At 31.2% G+C, this 6,000-nt stretch overlaps 1 protein-coding gene across 1 annotated transcript in view; it reads right to left on the reverse strand.

Moving 5' to 3' along the window:
* LOC125071588 (hemicentin-1-like) overlaps positions 1-2,947 on the reverse strand; it is a 106,068-nt gene extending 103,121 nt beyond the window's left edge. The window contains exon 1 of the mRNA XM_047681909.1: positions 2,899-2,947. The gene's annotated coding sequence lies outside the window, so the exon portion shown is untranslated. The remainder of the gene's footprint in view (positions 1-2,898) is intronic.
* Positions 2,948-6,000: the final 3,053 nt, after the last annotated feature.

Consider the following 6,000-nt stretch of genomic DNA (forward strand, 5'->3'; position numbering starts at 1 on the left):
CTGGCGCAAATGGGAGTACCACAGGGTTCAATTTTAGGACCTCTCCTGTTCTTAATATATGTAAATGATTAACCTTATTTCGTAAATAAGACTTGCGACATTGTACTGTTTGCAGATGATACATACCTTATTTTTAAACTTGACAGAAAAATGAAATGAAAAACTATGACGTTGTAAGTAGTGCTCTGTCACGGGGTCTTGATTGGTTTGACATAAATAATTTGGTACTAAATGCAAAAAAGACTAAATGTATTTTGTTTTCCCTATCAAATGTCAAGTCCAATTCTTCTGCGGTCATTTTGAATAATAAAAGACTTGAGTTTGTTGAGTCCGAGGTTTTTTTAGGAATAACTCTTGACTCCAAACTTCAGTGGGGCACCCATTTGTATGCCCTAGTAGCGAAACGAAGTAGTGCCATTTATGCAATAAAAATAATTAGGAAAACTCACGGACATAAGTACTGAACTGAACTATTTGTAATATTAGCCCTAGGACAATAGGCTGCTTCAAAATATATTTATGATAATATAATGTTTATACAGAAGAATATTCGTACATCATACAAAAATATTCCATAAAAACTTACTTATGTATACATACTTTTAATACAAGAAATAAGAATAAACTTGTAACCGTTACTTTGCATACGGTACAGAGAACGTTTTTGGGCAATATTACAAACACATATAATAAGATACCGGGAAATATAATCAATTTACCATTTACTAAATTTAAAAATTATTTAGTTATTAAGGCTAAATTAATAAATAAATCTTATTATTCATTAAAAGAACACTTTTAAGAAAAAAACGCCAGGATTTAGGCTCGGGTTCCAACACAGTAAACTAATTATTGTAGAAAAATACCATTGTAAATCTGATCATTTGAAAAGAGCAACTATGCGAGTTTCCTGTCGTTTCGTCTCGCTGGAGGCTGCTTTCGGAATGGTGGTAGTATTTAAATATCGACGATCCAAAAACGCTTCACTGTGAAGTTATCTTGAGTAAAATTGATTTGATTTACCATTCTTTAACCCATTTGCTTATCTGACTTTATGTAAATAAATATATATATCAAGTAGTTTATGTTTTAGGTCAATGATTGCGATGTTGATCACGGACGATGGAGAAATTCTTCATAGAATTTCATAATGTTAACCGACGTGTTATCTGCCATAGTTTTTCTGGGGAATAGAAATATACTTTGGTCACGCACAGATACGCAAATGTCTCGCTGAAGGCAAATGTTATCTGGATAATATATTCGAGACATGTCGAAATCGTTAGCTTTTTAAATGTTCGTTGAATATTCTTTCTCTTAAGAGAGATCGTTCGAGCAGTCATATAATTTACATAGTACCTACGTAGTCAGCTAGAAAGATGATCATATGATAGCACTTAAGAAAATTACCTACCAGACGAAGAAAGGTTAAAAAAAATATGGAAATTCGGCTTAAGATTTTTTTGATGTCTTGTATAAAAGTAATGAAGTAAAATCATAGTTATTCCATGATACTGCTAAGTACACGATAAAAAATATTATTGACACAAATTACGCAGATTACTTAGTGGTAAGGATGCAAGCACATCTGTGTAAGTACCATCACATATACCACCACCAAACTGTAATTGTTATGTTCCGGTTTGATAAGTCAGCCAATGTGACAGGCACAAGGGATATGACATCTTCTTTCCCAACGCAATTGAATCTGAGATGGGTGGTACTTACCCAAGCTCATCTTCACAATGCTCTCCCAAGTAATCTGTATATTTAATAATAATATGATGATTGCTATAATTATATTTATAGTTCCACAACATGTTACACCAGAGAATTAACACGAACATAATATTAGTATGTTTTCAGCTCAACACATTAAGAATTTTAACCGATTATGTATGTATTTATGTCTATTTGTCTAGATGTGCTAAAACGAATGAACAGCTATACGATTCCATTAACAATTCGTGTATTCCATAATTTAGGATCGTGTTCTGCGTTGAGTTTCGAGTTTACTCATACAGGTTCTAATGGCCGATTAGATGAAGCTGAAATTAAAAGTGTTACCGATTAATTTCAAATTTCGAATTTCAAATGTACAGAAAAACATATAGAGAGCGCTGTTTTTTTTTTTAATTTCAGCCTTTTTCAGACGGTGTTAGTGGCGAGTGTTTTATTCAGAACGTATATGACCGCACCCTCTAATGATTCATAATTTTCACTTCAAACTCTTTATTAATAATTGCGTATTATGTATTTTAGTTAGGTAATTATTTTGTATGTATTAATATTTTATAAACGAAGATATTTAATTATAATAGTCAATTATAGTATTAACGTTGTACCAATGTTTCTTTTAAGCCGAATAAATAAGTTGATTTTCCTTATTTTGTAGACTGTCAGATTTATATTGTAGATATAAAAAAAATGATGAAAAATATTCAATACAATAAAAGTTTAAGTTATATTTTAATAGTAGACTTTCGTTTGGATCGTTCTTTTTAAATTTAAATTTATGATTGGAAGCGAAAACATCAACTAATGTTTTCATTATATTGATACAAAAATAATTGATAATTAAATTTATACAATTTATATATGTATAAATATACATTTATATAACTTAATAAATTACAAGGGAAGTTAAATTATTCCCAAAAGATTTATAATTATAAAAAAACGAGCTTAGTAAATATTATCGATCTTACTTGGAAAGGTATTTATTTAAATATTGATAAATAAATATTTTATTATCTCTTTCATCATTGATGACAAATTTATTAGAAAATTAATACTGTTCAATGAATCATCCCCTTAAAAAAATAACAGTTCAAATCATTAGCGTTAAAATAAAACTAAAATTTTAACTCTATTTTGTATTTAAACTATTCAACCTACTTTTCACATCCGTTGCATTGGCGAAAACTAAAATACCCATAATCACTAATTACTGTTTTTACAATTAGCACGTTTCAAACACGCAACACTCGTAAGTACTGTCCGAAGCAATTATTTTAATTAAATTCCACTACGGATGTACTAATCGCGCCCACACAATATTTCGCGTAACGTATTTTATAAACGAAAGTTTGAAGGACGAAATCGCCTTCATACCACGGCCGTCTGCCCAGCTCGAAAGCTGAAACTTCACTGAAGTGACTACCGTTTTCATGGAAGCGAGAACAAACCATTCCGTTTGAAAATTAGCTATCTTTTCACATACATTGACGGTTTTGGTTGTGGTTTTGTTGTTATTCAGCAATAAAACGAGCAATGAACGTAGCTCGATTAAGATTGTTACCAAATATGAATTCGTTTTAGATAAAATATATCCTAGTTGATATAAATTGCTGGGCACTTAGGTGAATATTCATTCGTTCCGCGAAATATTTAACTTTAATTGATTTTGAGAACATTAAAATGTAAATCAAGCTGTTTATATTGAGATTAAAAGACTGGTTTCGAAAAAAGATATATATTTTTTTTTTATTTATTTCGAAAGATGACCTTAACGTATTACACAAATGTAATCTCCTTACGAATTACGTCTTAAGATATATCTTCGAATTTTTATGTACATAATATTACGTATAACAATATAAATAACCATCCTCCTTGTTATTGTTAACATTACATTATATACATACATACTATTATATTATATGTAATTATATTTGAAATTAATGACGTTCTCCAGACCTAATTCTAATTACGCCATTCCAGAGAATAGCCAACTGCGCGGGAGATATTATAGTGTTCAGATGTGTGCGCTTAACACAGATGCACAGTTTATTAATTCATCGCACACACAATCTCATGGGATGGCAATCCTTCATGAGAGTTCAAGCGTAGTCGTCTGTGCTTGCTTTACGAGGCACAAAACTGAAAATCACAATAAAAGTATACTTTAATCAAGTATCCATTTTTGAATCGTCCTTTTACAGACCTTTATTAAAAGTAGAGCTACCACCGGTTCGGAATGTAGTTTCTACCGACAAGAACCGGCGATAGTTCAGTAGTTACTCTTTTCCAACATTTCAAATACTTTATGTCAGCTATGAAAGTCAACAAGTATTAGTTTCACGCTTTTTTATCATGTATATAATCTTGTATTGAATAATATGCCTCAATTATTATTGTTTTTTAACAAACGATTTGTATTTATGAATCGGTAAAGTTAAAAATATAGTTATAATGTAAAGGTGTAAGTGCAAAAGAGAGTCTACTCACTATACTGTCTTATACCATAACCGTAAGAAAACGTGTCAGATAAAAAAAAATATTCTTTGCCTTGACAACTATGTCATTCACTTGGTAGTAGGGCTTTGTGCAAGCCCGTCTGGGTAGGTATCACCCACTCATCAGATATTCTACTGCCAAACAGCATTGTTAGTATTGTTGTGTTCCGATTTGAAAGGTGAGTGAGCCAGTGTAACTACAGACACAAGGGACATAACATGTTAGTTCCCAAAGTTGGTGGCGCATTGGTGATGTAAGGAATAGTTAATATTTCTTACAGCGCCATTGTTTATGGGTGGTGGTGACCACTTACCATCAGGTGGCCCATTTGCTCGTCCACCTACCGATAACATAAAAAAATCAACTGTTAGATTTTTAACTCAGTGAAAAACGAAGACACAGGCCTTGTACGGTTAACAATCGTCTACGAAAATATCGCCAGTACGGATACGGCCCGTTGATAAGTTCTAGAGGTTAAACTAGAGTCCTCATCGTAGTCAAAGTATGAGATGGTTTAATGAATAGACTCCTTAATATTGTAAGCTTCATAGAACCGAACTCTTTTTTCTACTACTGTATATATTTTGATCAAAAATTAGATAAATATAATTCTAAACTAGAACCTGACGTTTAACCGTGATATACTAGACATTTAGTTTAATAAGGGTATTTTAAAATCAAGAGCGAATTGGTATCTTCTAAACAAGCGTCCCCAATCTTAGGGTGTGATCAATTTACATCAGATGGGTGTGTTGTGTGCTACCCTATATATGAAAGATATATTCAAATATTTAAACGCGACTAATTTAGGTTGATACCATATGAGGTGTGTTTCAATGTACAATGACAGCTTTTAATTTAGTTAGCTTGGATACATTTAAAATTATTTCATTAGACAAATTATGAGCGTTACAAATCCTGTTATAAAGAAAACGTCGTCAGCTTCTCGAAATACGAAAATACTTTTATTTTAACGTTTAACAAATTTAAGATGTTTAAAATATGGATTTCATTGTTATTCAATAAAAAAAAAACAACACAAATATTTTAACTTTGCCTATTAATAAATATTGCATTTTAAAGATAATACAAAATTTATAGATGGTAATAAAGAGTGTAATTTATATTTGTTTCCATAAAAGACATGAAACGTGTGACTACGTATGTTTTTAATTTGTAGTAACTACTGAAGTTCTTGTTGAAGGTTCTCGGTAGTATCTCCATTACTAATCGGTGATACATCCAATTCAGACCATGAGTAGTATTATATAATATAATACCCATTTATATATTAATAGTAGTAGTATTGATAACTTTGATAAAATCAATGATGGTCACTGCATGTGCACAAGAAGTAAGGATAAGCTTATAACGCCAAGTTTCCGACTCCGCAAAGTCAATAAATCATTCTTGGGGCAAGGTATCCGTTTCTATAATAAAATTCCGCAGACATTTTTAACTATGCCGTTTCATAGATTCAAGTCATTTGTATAAAATACATGGGTAAAGAAGGCATATTATTCGATACAAGATTATATAGATGATAAAAAAGCGTGGAGTTAATGCTTGTTCACTTCCACGCAGGAGATATAACATAGATATATAATTATATTTAACTAACATGACTGTATTTTTAGATGTTGAAAAAGAGTAGCTACTGAGTTTCTTGCCGGTTTTTCTCGGTAGAATCTACATTCCGACCCGGTGGTAGTTTTAATTAAAATAGTTTGATAAACGACGATTTAAAATCGCCTGTAAAAG

Source organism: Vanessa atalanta, chromosome 19 (genome assembly GCF_905147765.1).
Source record: "Vanessa atalanta chromosome 19, ilVanAtal1.2, whole genome shotgun sequence".
NCBI lineage: Eukaryota > Metazoa > Arthropoda > Insecta > Lepidoptera > Nymphalidae > Vanessa > Vanessa atalanta.